This window comes from Siphateles boraxobius, unplaced genomic scaffold (genome assembly GCF_051911475.1).
Source record: "Siphateles boraxobius isolate OS27281-9 unplaced genomic scaffold, OSU_SipBor_1 41, whole genome shotgun sequence".
NCBI classification, from domain to species: Eukaryota; Metazoa; Chordata; class Actinopteri; order Cypriniformes; family Leuciscidae; genus Siphateles; species Siphateles boraxobius.
In genome coordinates this window covers 30,499,470-30,515,263 of record NW_027509042.1, presented here as the reverse complement: position 1 = coordinate 30,515,263, position 15,794 = coordinate 30,499,470, and positions in this window count along the sequence as shown.

Here is a 15,794-nt window from a genome sequence, read left to right as displayed (position 1 = left end):
TTTGTACCCCAGCCTCCTCTGTACCATGTGAAAGAGTGTTCTCTAAGGCTGGGGAAGTACTGTCTAAGAGGATAAATAGACTCAGCCCCAACACTGTGAAACAGCTTTTATTTCTTAATAAAAATAATTAAAAACTTTATCACCTTTCTGTCATTCCTACAGTTACATAAGCACTATCACTGCCAAGTGTCATAAGCACATTTAATAACAGATAATCCTATCACACTGTCCTTATTCACTGTGTGTGTGTGTGTGTGTGTGTGTGTGTGTGTGTGTGTGTGTGTGTGTGTGTGTTTACAGCTTACTAGCTGTAAACGAACTACAGCTAGTTCAAAATGCAGCCGCTAGAGTTCTTACCAGAACCAGGAAATACGACCATATTAGCCCGGTTCTGTCAACACTGCATTGGCTCCCTATTAAACATCATATACATTTTAAAATATTGCTGATTACTTACAAAGCACTAAATGGTTTAGCTCCCTAGTACTTGAGCGAGCTCTTAACGCATTATAGTCCTTCACGTCTATTGCGATCTCAAAGTTCTGGCCAGTTGATAATACCTAGCATATCTAAATCGACTGCTGGCGGTATATCCTTTTCCTATTTAGCACCAAAACTTTGGAACAATCTTCCTAACATTGTCCGGGAAGCAGACTTAGTCTGTCAGTTCAAAGCTAGACTAAAAACACATCTCTTTGACCTAGCATTCACATAACACTCTATAGACTTCTATAATTCAATATTAGGCTGTTTAGATTAGGTCAGCCGGAACTGGGAACACTTCCCTTAAATCCTGATGTACTCGTTACATCATAAGAAGAATGGCATCTACGCTAATTTTTTTGTCTATGTTTATCCCGAGGTTTACCCGCAGCCTTTCGGATCCAGGCCGTTTCCAGATCTGACGAAGGACTTTCGCCTGGACCTGATGACAATGCAGTGCTGAGGTGCCAACTAGCCTCTCCCTATGGAGGATCCCTATACCACTCTACAGATAAAGCGTTGTGGAATTTTTCGGTTCGCGTACCTACCCAAAGTGATAAGATAAAATAAAATTCTGCATCAAAATTTATAGACAAGACAAGTAGTTTGTTTAGGCATTGTTTGTAAGGAATTACAAACCTGCGCACATATATTCAAACGCACATAATTATAGAATCAATTCTTAATGCGCATGTGAACGCCATCAGCGTCTATCACAAGTTCACGTTTAGAGTCTGTTTAGAGAGAACAGTGTCGTCTTAGCGGCCCCTTATTTAATAACAAATAATCATTTAGACGGAAGTGAATCAATCAAAACTAACTTTAGCTGGAAAAAACATTTTTCAAGCACCACTATAAAACCAAACCAATCTCTGTTACCTTAAATTATATGTTTATCTCTGTAAAGCTGCTTTGAAACAATCTACATTGTTAAAAGCGCTATATAAATGAGGATGACTTGTGTGTGCAGAGAGAGAGACAGTAGTCCTATATTAGATCTTATTGAATCATATAAGCTCATTTTATATTTTATTGTCACACTTTAATGGGTAAAGGAATTTATTTAATGGACAAATCAAACACAAAAGTGTAAGGCTTTTATTTGTACACATAACATTGAAACTATGGAGTGTGTTGTCGTTGCTTCATCTGACAGCTTCTTACAAAGGCTGCTTTATTTTAAATAAGCACCAGATGGCGCTGTTCTCGACACTCTCGAAGCTTTGAATCTTTTCCCGGAACAGTCAGGGGAAAGCCTCATTCCTTCATGAGGCTTAATTTCCCCATCATTACTATTGGCTGCTCCACTACACGCGTTACTTCTGTCCAAAGTTCCCATGGCAGTCTATGGAAGTGGCGTAACTCTGTTTTTCAACGGCTCTGGCTGAACCCAACAGGAGGAGTAAGTATTTTAAATTGGCGTGTCTGCCAAAGGGTCTACAAGATCTCCTTGAACCTCCTGCACCATCTGTTGGAATTCACCTTTTTGAAAGAGGTTGAGCTGTTTTTCAACATCGACCATCGAGGGTCCCTCTCAAACCACGACAGCAAGTTGAGGTAGTGGCTCTGCCCATTGCTTTAGGAGGTGACAGTCCAGCCAACATGCCCATGTGGGCCCCACATGGGTTTTATCTGGGTTATATGGGTTTCATCTGGGCATGGGGTCAGAGTGGGCACTTTAAAGGGTTGAATGTGGGCCCCAGCTTGGTTAAAGTTGTGGGTCCCAGTTAGGTTGCCCATTATTGTTTATTTGAGTGTCGCATATGGGCCACATATTGAGCGTCAGCGTCAGTTCTGGCAGGCCAAGTAGTCAAGATGCTGCTAACGCTATTGGCCAAAAACACGGTCTCATCAGCGATTCTGCTCAGCTGAGCTGCATCAGCAGTTCATCTCCCCTCGCTGCTAATGACTATGCTCAAATCAGGGCACCTTATTTAAACAGATTCAGTTCGCTCCTAACTGCTTGCTGCTCGCTCTCTGCAACCCACCACCTCCCCAGCTCCTCCTTGTGTATAACGTGACATTTGCTATTCTGTCATCGTTGCTGCTCTGTTCATATGGGGGAATAGTTCTGGTCTCCCAGTGCTAAACTGTGAGCGCTCCCTAATGCTGCTGCTGTTTCATGGTGCTCATGAAAGGTCAGAGGACTCCCTGAACAGAGCCATGCCGCCAAATTTCAATTATCAACTGAATTGCAATTTATTCAATACAAATTTCCTAATAATTTCTATTGTCTTTTGTGTTCTTGACTTAAATGGACCTGACAGAATTGGGCTGTATTAGGCCAGGGGCGGATCTACAGGGGGGGAAGGGGGGGCAGGTGCCCCCCCACACTCTAGAGCCTTGCCCCCCAGCTGCCCCCTAACTTTGATGATCAAAAAATGTACTTGTAAAACAACTTGCAAGCTTCTCAAAAAAGTGAACTAAACGATACATTTACCAAAATTGAACAATTTAATTTTTATTAAAGCCCCTCCCCCTATCCCTCAAATACTTAGTACGTCACTGATTCAAACGTGCAGAGCGGCGTTCGCTCAGTCTGGCTCTCTCACACACACACACACATACACACACACACACACACAGCGAGTCTACTGCGGTGCGGTGGCCCTGCAACCCGACTGGAGAGACTGAGCTGCCTCAGAGCCTCTGAAGGTGAAGTGAGTTTCCCAGGTGTAGTTAAACACACGTTTAACTTATTTAAATTTTTAACTGCACAAACATAACTGGTGTGTGTGCATGTGATAAATCTTTCTGATTTTCTATTTGTTATATAGGCTATTATTAGCTACATGGACCTACAGTGTAATGTAATATAAGGTAGGGGTGGAACGGTACATGTATTCGTATTGAACCGAATCGGTACGGGCGTCACGGTTCGGTGCACGAATTTACACGTAGAATACACCGTATAAAAATAAATAAAACTCTAAATAGCGATAAAATTCGCTCAATTCGTGTTTGGTCTGAACGCAGCATATTGAACAGACTGCGATGTCCAATAAAATTGCATGTTCAAAGGTGAAGACTAAAATTGTATTGTTTTATGTTATTTTTTTGTTTTATTTTTCTTCATTCATTTTCATAATTATTTCATAATGTATTTTGTGAAGTCAGACTATGTTTGTGCATGTGTGCTGAGCAGAGAGCTGGTAGAGTTATATTTTGCTTAGAGGTATGCATATTCACTTAGCGGAGATGTTCCAATTAGAGCTTAGATTCTCTGCCCGAGCCCGAGCCCGACCCGACCCGCGGCCCGGGACGATATTTCACGCCACTATGCTCGGGTCGGGTCGGGCCGGGCCCTTGATCAAGCACGTCACGTGTCACGCGCAGCGTCTCCTCCACTCGCGCGCTGTGCTATATTGTGTTGTGTACTGTAGGCCTAACTTAAGTGCAATATGGAGCTTGAAGAAGTCAAGAAAAAAATTACAACAGGAGAATTAACTTTGCAGAAGTATGAAGGAAAGTCAGAGGTATGGAAACATTTCAAACTAGTCGTGGGCAGTGACAACATATGTGTTGGCTTTGTCGAGTGCAAGTGCGGCACGCTGCTCGCCTATGACAGCAAAAAAACGGGGACTTAGACAATGAACAGACACATGAAGCAGGCTTTCCATGACAGAAAGGATGATAGTCAGCCTTCAATGTCCTCTTTTGTTACTTCTCCAAGCATACCGCTGAGGGCGAGGCAAGCTCTGACAGAGAAATGCGTTGAGTTTTGCTGCAGGGACATAAGGCCATTTTACATTGTAAGTGGCCAGGGCTTCCAGGTGCTAGCTCAAGAATTGATCAATGTTGGTGCTACATATGGTCGTGTATCGGCCCAGTCCATCCTGCCTCACCATAGCACCGTTTCCAATGCTTGCCTAAAAAAGGCCGATGAGAGGAGGGAAGTTTTGGCACAGACGCTCAAAGATGCTCTGAAGAATGGAGACGTAGGGATGAGCACGGATATGTGGACTGATGACTACAAAAAGCTAAGTTACATCGCAATAACGTGTCATTTTATCACCGACGACTATACATTAGTTGGTAAAAATCTCACCACAGCAATGTTTCCCGTGGAGGATGCTAAAACGGGGAAAAATATCTGACGCGAGATAGTTTGTCTGCTGGTCAACAAATTTGGCCTCGACCCTAGCTCCCTCAACCGAATAGTGTGGGTAACAGATGAATGCAGCAACATAATCAAAGCACTGGAACCATATAGGAGGCTTTCTTGTCTCGATCGCCTAATTAATACTGTCCTTCGTCACGGTCTGCATGCCGACAAACTGGCGCAAAACGCGTCGGATATAGGAGGGACCATATCTGCTGCTAAAGGGCTCGTGAGATATCTGAAACAATCTGGCCTGGTTGCGCAATTATCAAAGACAGTGCTACAGATGGAGGAGACACAATTTAGCACAGTTTACCTCACACTCAAGTCGGTGCAGGACATATACCCAGAGCTACGGGAGAAGCTGGAGACCCGCGGTGAGCTTGAGCGCATCGAAAATATTGCACCTGACTTATTGAGCTTTCTGGTCACCTTTTTGGAGCCATTCTATAATGCCCAGAGAGAGTTGGAGGGCGACAAATATCCAACCATAAACCTGGTCTGCCTCTGGCTTGAGAGACTGAAGAGACATTGCCAGCCCTCTCCCACCGACTCTCCGCATCAAGCCTTTGTGCGCCAGAGACATTCCGATTTCATAGTGCAAAAAATCAAGGTGAACATTCTGCACAAAGTTGCTCTTTTCCTCTGGCCCAAATTAAACAAATTGAGGTTGATGTCTCCTGTAGATATAGCTGAAGTACATGCCCACGTTCGCACCCTACTCTTGTCTGTGGAGGAAGATGCTGCAGCGACTGTCAGTGCAATTAGCAGTACTGGCTTCACACCACCAGCAGCCAGGCCCAGGAGAGACTCAGACTTTGCCGAATGGGAGAATCAAGACGATGATAACGAACCAGATGAGGATGAATGGCCATGTACAATTCACAGAGGCATACCATGGATGACGACAGGGATCTACTGAAATGGTGGAATGTCAATGGATTGGTGTACCCAAAACTAGCCAGGCTGGCAAGATCCATCCTCTGCATTCCAGCAAGCAGCAGCAGCAGCGAGCGCGTGTTCAGCGCAGCTGGCCGAACGATAGAGCAGAGGAGGACCGCTCTAAAACCAGCAACTGTGGACGCAATCTTGTTCTTGCATGACAACATGTAGAACCATGTAAGTAGGCTATAACTTTATGATTAATATGCTATTATATAATGGTTACATGCAGCATATATAGCCTTGGCCTAATCAATTCCTCACACTTCGTCTACAGGCTCATACAAAGGCAGGATGCTACCAGATTGGAGCAGAGTTTTTGCACTATAGGCCTGCTTTTTACAGGCTTTACAAATATTGATTTTGTTTAAAAAAGATTCTATGTTCTAAAACATTGTTAAATTATATTAAAGTCGCCTACTCCTAGCTAGGCCCTCCAAAGTTAATTATTTTTCATTTTCTGTGTTCGTCATTGTTCAGTTTTTTTTTTTTTACGTTTCTTCATTCGGATCCATTTGCATTCCATTCCATTCTGAATAAATAAACAACGCAGTTTACATGCTTTGTCCTTGTTACTTTATTCATAAAGATAATAATTAATAAATGCATGCAATAAAGGCAATACATGCCTTTCAAGTTATGTGTGCAAAATTCAGAATTAAATGAATGTGCAGCAATTTATAGAGAGTCTGTAGTATGTGTTGTAGCCATTAAATAAGCGCATTTATTTTCATATTTATTAAAATATTATAATGTTATTTTTTTCCATCTATGTTGATTATGAAAGTGAACAGAGTAGATAGGAGGATGCGCAATATAATCGGGAGGCATTGAGTGGTTCAGGCATGACCACTTCATTATGTTCTGTTTTGTAGAAAGCCTTTCTTTAAAGTGAATTTCGTTTTCTATAAATTGTATCTTAATTTTAATACATTTTTCATCAACCAATTGCCTGGATTTAATAAATAAGAATCAAATATTGCAGACAATATAATCATGACATGGAGGCGCCGGCGAGCCGCGGTTACCATAGCACGTGAACTGGAGCCATCTCATCATAAATTAAATCAATTTTTGGCACGCTTGTCACCGAATTTACAAATGCACATCTTGCTTGTTGCACGCGCACACATATGTCGAAATAACATTATTAATAATAATGAATCTTTAAGAATATTTGATTGAATGTTGAATGTTGTGCTTGTTCAATTTAATAAAATTAAAACTTTCATTGTGATAATTGAAATAATTGAATATTAAATATTAAGTGGGCAATTTTTGCACATTTATTAATAGTATTTATATAATATATATATATATATATATATATATATATATATATATATATATTTCAACTGATGCAAATGTACCATTTGTATACCACTAATGTATACACTGAGAAATAGTTTCTTAATGTGGAAGTGGATTGTACCATGTGTATGTATGACATATAAGTTCCATTTTAAACATAAGCTAAATATTTTTCTACCTTACAAGGAAGTTGTAAGTCCCTCTGTGATGTATATAAGCTCAATCTTACTGTACCACCTCGGAGAAATATAAAGGCATGATGGGGTGAGAGGAAGGAGAAACATAGAGATGATGGGGGAAAGGAAGGAGAAACCCAGAGAAACCATTTACAGCTAGCATGATGGGATGAGAAGATAGAGAAACGGGGAATAGAGAGATCTGGAATGAAGACCTCCTCTCATGTAGCCTTATTCTTATATGCCTGTGTTTCTCTCTGTCTGACACATGATACATAATAAATATAAATCTTTTGGCAAAAGTAACTGGTGTAGCTTCCGTGATTCAACAATAATAGGGGGAAGCAAGATTTTCAAATCTACAAAAGGCCTGCTTGAACAAAAGGTCGTAAAGTAATTCCCTCCAAAGGGAACAACTTCTTATTGGCTCACAACCCTCCAGAGGGGGTGACATCTTCAAGCTTTAAAAATCACTGATCACAAGATCACGCCTCTTAGTCTCTTACTCTCTTAAGCCGCGTTTCCACCGCAATTACCAGGAACTATTTGTCCCAGGAACTTCTTTCATAGGAACTTTTTTTTTGCCCCAGACCGGTTGCCTACTGCGTTTACACCGCGGTCTAAAGTACCGGGAAGATTATGTAAATTAGTCTGGTGACGTTGAACTGCGTGCGACTGCTTCTCCCTCCCAGTCTGCGCGACGCGTTTGTTTTGAGTATGGAGGATATTCAAGCTGTGCTGCTTTTGTGTGCGATCTATTGGTTTACTAACGAGGTAATTAACAAAATGTCAGAAAAGAGATGAGCATTAATACTAAAGCGTATTCAGAAAGCTCGTAATGCTAGATATAAAAGTAGACAACGTTTGTTATCAGCTATAGTGGACATTGACCGTGAGATGGATGGGACGAACGCGCGCCATCGGGCAGAAAGAACAAGATTGGTAAGAAATTAATCCACCAAAATTAACAAGAGTTGTGAATAATGTTATTATCGATTACATCAACTTAATTTTTACAATTTTTGTGTGTTTTAGATATGGGAGTACTATCGAATGCGTCGTGTTTCGGGATCGGTTTGGATGCACACTAGAACAACAGAATGGTGGGACAGCGTGGTTCCAACTTTCACCGAAGCACAGTCGATAAAGAATTTCCGGATGTCTAAGGATACTTTTCTGTACCTCTGTCGTCGATTGCAACCCCAACTGGAGAGACATGACACAAACTACCAACATTGTGTACCCATTCAAAAAAGAATCGCCATTGCACTGTGGAAACTTGCGACCAACTCTGAGTATAGAAGCATCTCTCATTTATTTGGAGTCGGAGTTGCTACTGTGTGTCAATGTGTTCATGATTTCTGCTCATCTGTTGAGAAGGTACTCATGCAAGAAGTTATCCAGTTACCAAACAGTGAAAAGTTGAAAGAAATGGCGACGTATTTTGAGTGCAGATGGGGTTTGCCATAGTGTGTAGGTGCAATTGATGGATCACACATCCCCATTCTTGGACCAGAGGAGTACCACACAGAGTACTTCAACCGAAAGGGCTGGCATTCGATCATCCTACAAGCTGTTGTGGACGGAAGAGGCCTCTTTTGGAATGTTTTTTTAGGAGCGCCAGGGAGCCTGCATGATGCCAGAGTGCTACGTTTGTCAGGATTGTGGGACCTAGTGGATCGGGGTTTGTTACTACCTGATGTAACCAAGAACATTTGTGGACATGATGTGGGGTACTATGTCCTTGGTGATGCAGCCTATCCTTTGAAGAGCTGGCTGATGAAACCTTTCACCGACAACAGACGACTGACACCCCAACAACTTGTGTACAACCATAAAACAAGCAGAGCCAGGGTGGTGGTTGAGAATGCTTTTGGCAGACTAAAGGGCAGATGGAGGTGTTTGCTAAAACGAAATGACTGCAATACACACAAGGTCAAATCCCTGGTGATCGCATGTTGTGTTCTGCATAACCTCTGTGAAATGAATGGTGATGAGTTCAGAGAAGAATGGACTACGGGTACATTCAACCAGCCTGACGGGGCACTGTCATCCACTGTAGAGGCCGAGGGTCTTGATGCACGTACAGGCCTAATGAAGTTTTTGATTACAGTGTAGGAAACTGCACTATCACTGGCTACACACCATAAAGTGTTTTTTTTTTTTTTTTTGGTAAGGGAAAAATAACCTTCAGGTGCTGTAATGCACTTTTTTAGGCTGTATACACCTGTTGTACATTGTTTTTGCTGTGTAACACTTTTTTTTGTAAATAAAAATGATTACTTCTAAATCATGCTTTGGTTTTAATTTATTCTGTTATAACCTTCTGTTTACAGGTGAAACTTGAAAATTAGAATAACATGCAAAACTTAATTTCAGTAATTCAACTTAAATGCAAAGTGAGATATTTCAGCAATGAAAATCAAATTCAAAATTAGAATAAATGTGAAGTTTTCATAAGCTGTAAGCCATATAGTCATAATTATAACAGGCTTGAAAATGTAATACACCTTGCATTTAATGAGTCCATATACGAGTTTCACCTTTAAGTTGAATTACTGAAACAACTTTGCACAATACTTCTAAATTTGAGTTTCACCTGTATATTTGGTTGTCAAATATAAAATGTAATTTCATGAGTGACTTAAATTACCTACACTTTGCTTATTTTAACCTGTGCACTTTCACCGGAAATGTTTTACATCTAACCAGCACTTCAAAACCTTATGTAATAGCTAAAATTACCATTGAGATGAAAAGGCACTTGATCTCAAAGTGACATTTTACAAACTTTATTTAACACAAGGCAAGTACTGCTTACTAAATATATATATTTTAAAATACAATCATGTGAAAAGAAATAAATTACGAGAACAGTAATATATTGTGTAAAGAAAAACAAATACAAATGTATTTTTGAAAAACTGGGCAAACTGTCCAAGAACAGACAGAAACCTGGCCCTCTGCAGGAATGCAAACAATATATAAAAATGAGAATTGTGCAAAGAAAATTTAAAGTGCAATCTCAGAGTTCAAGTGGCTACTTTTTGAATGACTGGGCAAACTGTCCAAGAACAGACAGAAACCCGGCCTGAAAGTCCCTCTGCTGCCGTCTGCTTTCTTCAGCTTCCGACTGCAGGAACGCCAACTCCTGCCACCTCACCTCTCTTTCCTCAGCCTGGCTCTCAAGTAACAGCTGCATATATTTGTCACGCTGTTCTTGTCCAAGCTGCAGGGCGGTCCGGTTAGAATCTTCCATGTCCCTCAGCGCATCAAGGAAGTCACAATCCCTTTTCCTCTTCCCTAAGTGGAGAAACACATGACAATAAATACACAAGCCCACCCTGAAAACCATAAAATACGTATTTTAAGTGTTTTCATTACAAAATATTAAATTCAAAACTTTGCCATCATGCTCCATGCTTGGACTTGGTGCTTGTAACTCAAGGACAATGGTGACACCAGAATAAACATAATTCTGAAGCTGAAAATACTGAATTATTTTAGACGAATATGTTTAACATTGGTAACATAGATGTTTGGCATTATTAGGACCCACAAATATTCCCCCATTGCATTATATTATACATTAATATCAACATAATTTTAATGTAGTACTGACACTAAAAAACTCTGAAAACCAGAAATTTTTTCTCACACAGTCATTTTATTTTGGGTGAACTGTCCACGATACGTATTGTTGCATTTTTGTATTGCAATATATTGTTGCACGATATATTATTACACCCCTAGTTTTGAAGTATATTTTTATCAATAGACAACGTTGTTTAATACCTCGTTGTGTGTGTGTTTCGGCGGAAGACATGGGACGAGGGCTACTGGTGATTGCAGGGGAAAACACGCTGGTCTCTGTTGCCTGCACATCATTGGGGCCATTCATTTCATCTGTAAAAACACGTTGAAAAAAGTTAGTTTGTTTTATCACTGCAAAGAGTTTAAGACAATATCATGTAGAGGTGTGATAATTTACCTTCAACCGACTGGTCCTCAGAATCATGAATGGATTCCAAAAATGCAATTGCCGAGTCTTTTGTCACCGCTGCTCCAGAGAATGCCGGCCTGTGTCCCAACAACGCGTCCAGGCGGTCAAACCACTTGTTAGTACGCCGATCGGATCCGCTTCTATTGTTGTGATCCTTGACTTTTTTGTAGTCTTGTTTTAATTTTTTTAACTTCTCTCTGCACTGTTTTCCAGTGTGAACAATGCCCAGCTCGTATAACCGACTCAATATTTTCAGGTATACCTTTTCATTGCGGATTGCCATTTCCAGTTCCCGCTGGATTTCTTCTTCCGCAAATACGCTTATTAAAGCCTGGACCTCGTCGTCGGTCCAGCGGTCGTATTTTTTGGTAAACTCCATATTAATTTCCCGACAACTCTTTACTGCACGAAGCCAGGAAGCGAGGTTTTTAAAAATGGCGGCTAAAATAAAATGCTGTGTGGAGTCAACCAATCAAATTTGACGTGAGCTCAACCAATCAGCATGTTCAGCGCACAAGTCCCACCCCGAAAGTTCCTGAACTCTGAAAAAGTACTACCTCGCCAGCAGGGACTTTCTGGGGGGGGGGGGGAATTTTTACCCGGAACTTCATTTAGACCAGGGGTGTCAAACTCAGTTCCTGGAGGGCCACAGCCCTGCAGAGTTTAGCTTCAACTCTAATTAAACACACCTGATCCAGCTAATCAAGTCCTTCAGGCTTATTTAAAAACTACAGGTATGTGTGTTGGAGCTGGTAGGAACTAAACTCTGCAGGGCTGTGGCCCTCCAGGAATTGAGTTTGACACCCCTGATTTAGACCCTGGTTCCTGCGGTGTAAACACACCGAGTACCACCCCAAAGTTCCTAGTTCCTGGGGAAAGTTCCTGCGGTGGAAACGCGGCTTTAGTCTCTTAGTCCCTTTCTGAAATCCTGATGTGAAGATGATGCTGAACTAGAAGTTTTCCAAGGACCCCCAAGCTTGTGCCAGGCTGCGGCCTTGTCTCTCCATTCACCAAAGATCCTCTGACTCACACTGGTTCTCTCTCATCAAGACAACATCAGCAAAGATCAACTGAAACCTCAACAAATTGCATCAGGAGAGTTTAATTCAAATGGGCGAGACATACGAGTATCAAACTTAGTCTCATCATTTGATACATTAATTATCCTTACCCCTTTTAAAGAAAGGCGTGTTAGAACTAAACTGATGGTTTGCTCAAGGCTGTTGACCTGCTGAATTTCAAACAATGCTATAACTTCTTTCAAAATGTTTTTTAAACGGAAATGGTGGTTTGTTGAACACCCTGCTCTGATGACGCAAGAGTTGCAACTATGGTAGCTGAGTAGGCCATTCTTTGTGTTCTTTTTGAAGAATTTTTGGAGCCTGATGAAATCGGTATAAATACGTGTTTAATACTGCAAAATACACTCAATGTTACAGTCACTGCTCTTGCCGTCCAAATAACAGAGAACATCCCAATCGAGTGAAGAGATTTGTGGAAACTGTTCCTAATTATTGTGATCCAACATTTGTCTCGCATTTCAGGATGAAAAGACAAACATTTCAGGTGACGGATAATCCAATTCTTACCTCCGAGACTGTGTTATGATCTATTTGACCGTATTATTTTTATTGTGAGTATTAGGTTTACCATTATTGCTTATCAATGTTGATATGCTATATTTTTACTATAAAACTTTTGCGACAAACATGTCTTCTAATATCTTCAATTGTTGCGTATACCGAGCTGCAGCGGACATTTTGTAAATGACTTTACTTGGACCCAATTTTGCAAGCCGTCTCTTTAATACCGCGTGATTTATATACATGTTGCTGCTGATTGGGCTAACATTTGTGACACACCCACCAAACAAGAGAAAACGTCTCGGTTACGTATGTAACCCTAGTTCCCTGATAGGGAACGAGATGCTGCGTCAAGCTGTGGGAACGCCTCTGCGTGTGTGCGTCATGAAGCACGTATGGAATCAGTCCAATGGAGAGACGGAACGTCATAGGCGGGTGACGTCATCGACCAGGAAACTATAAAGCACCCCCAAAACACAAGCGCGACAGCTTCTGATAGGCCTGAAGGAAGCGCTAACGGGCATGCTGGGAGTATGGCAAAACGACGCAGCGTTTCGTTCCCTATCAGGGAACTAGGGTTACATAAGTAACCGAGACGTTCCCTTTCAAGGGAACTCGAGCTGCGTAAAGCTGTGGGAATGCCAATACCCACATCGCCATAGGAGCAAATGACCGTCATGTGGGAACTAGTGCACAGAGGACGAGAGCACCTGCGCCCCAGGAGTGGAACTTAAGTCCAATTCATAGAACTTAACAAATGTATGCGGTGAGGACCACCCAGCCGCATCACAAACATCACTTAGCGATACTCCTGACAACAATGCTTTAGAAGCAGCCATACTCCTAGTAGAGTGGGCTCATACAGCCAAAGGTGAAGGCTGACCAGCCGACTCATAAGCAAGTGAGATGGCCTCAACCACCCACTTGCTCATTCTCTGTTTAGACGCGGGACACCCTTTCCTGGGTGGCCCAAAGCACACAAATAACTGTTCTGATTTCCTCCACAGGGCAGCTCTGTGGACGTAAGCGGCTAACGCCCTAACCGGGCAGAGAAGGTTAAGTTTCTCCTGATCTGATGACACAAAAGGAGGAGGATAGAAAGCCTGCAGCACTGTAGGTCTAACAGCATTAGTAGGGACCTTAGGGACATAACCTGGTCTAGGGTATAGAAAAGCCTTAACCATACCAGGCGAAAACTCCAGGCACGAGGGTGCAACCGACAGGGCCTGCAAATCTCCGATTCTCTTAACCCTCTGGGGTCCTATGTGTTTTTGGGGTCCTGGAGCATTCTGACATGCTCTAACATTTGTGCTTTTTTCAGTTATTTATAAACATGTTAATGGCAAAGGTGTAAATTCACTCTATATAGCACAAACAGGGCTACCATAATATGTTAGCAAGATGTATGTACATGTTTGTATTTTTGAGAGAATATTGTTCCCCTTCAGGGACTACCGCTGCGTGAAATCGCAGTGGGAACGCCCTCAGCGTGACGCGTCTGAAGCATGAATGAAATCAGTCAATGGAGAGAATGAGCGTACGGCGAGTGACGTCATCGACCAGGAAGCTATAAATATCCCCTGAGTACACAACACGCCAGCTTTAGTTACTTCAGCAGCTCTGTGTGTGTCTGAATCTGTCGATTGTGTTTGTCTGTTTTGTCAGGAGTTTTCACTATATATATTTTATATAAAAAAACCAATATGAGCGAGCAGTATAAGAAGTGTGTTCCCCCCTGTACTCGGCACATCACGGGTGGGGATTCACACGAGCTAAGTGTGGCTTGTTTGGGAGTGCAGCTATGCCCAGTCGGCTCTCGAGGGAGTCGATTGTCAGCATTGCGAGCGTTTTCCCTTGAGAACTCTGCGCTCGCGGCGATCGCTCTTCGAGGAGAGTGATTTGCTGCGAGCTCCCCGAGGCTCGGGTCCCGCTTCTGTTGAGGCAGAGCGGCGGCGCTTGTCTTGGGGCTCGCAGATGGATCTCGCTGGCGACGTTGAGACGGGCTCCGCCCTATCTCAGCTATCTCCGACGAGATCTAGTGCCTCTCACCCGGCTCTGGAAGCACGCGCTGCGGCGGTTACTTCTGCCCGGGTGGAGGCACATGATGATGTTGAATTGAGATTTTCCAGTTCTGAGGAGCTGGATGTCGAAAGTTTATTATCAGAGAAAACTAGTTTATCACATTATACTGCAAATGAAGAAGGTTTGATGGATGTATTATCTCGGGCTGTTGAAAAGCTAAAAAATAATAATAATAAAACAACAGTATCGAGTGGCCAGCTGATAGACAGGTTTCTAGAATTAAAAGCAATCTAGATGATAGATTTCTGTCTGCACGACCTCAACCTTCTAGCCGGTGCTTACCGTTCTTCCCAGATCTTCATGCTGAGTTTTCAAAGACCTGGGTTAGACCGGTTTCAAGCAGAATTTACACAAATCAGTCCAATGCTTATGGTAACATTGTTGGTGCTAAATCTGCTGGTTATGTGACGATACTGTAGGCGGAGGAGACGCTTGCGAGCTATCTCTCTCCTGCTTCATCGTCTTCACTTAAAGCACCGGCTCTTCCACCAAAAAATAAATAAATAAATAAATATATATACCTCTGTGCTGGTGGGGAAGGCTTACTCGGTGGCTCGGCAGGCGGCTGCATGTTTGCATACGATGACTTTTATGCAGGCTTTTCAGGCCAACCTGCTCAAAGGAAATCTGAGGGGGGTCCCCGCCGAGAGAGACTTGCGTTCACCTCCCTTAAGGGTGCCCTGTCTCTCCCGGCGCCCTCAGGGGCCCTTCCTACTAACCCTGCCGAAACAGGGCGTAGAAGGGTCTGGCGAGTGCTTTCCCGAGGGACGCTCGCCGCCTCTAAGGAGGGTTCTAGTGTGTTCAGACCAGTCGTTCCCTGCCGGTGCGCCGTTACAGGGCACTGTGTCTGTCACGCAGAATGTTCAACCAGAGCAAAGTCTTTCGTCGAGTTCGTCTTCAAAAAGAGCACAGCAGAAGCGGAGTGTCACGTCTCGTGCCCCCCTGCAGAGAAACTGGAGGGACGAGGCGGGGTGCTCTCCGGCGCGGCCTTCTCGGGGCAGGACTGATCTGAGGACAGTCATTGTCGCCAGAAAGGCCGCGTCGAAAAAGTCCTGACGGGCTGAACGTCAGGACTCTGAGGGTGGTCCCCATCGGGAAAAACTTGAGTTCAC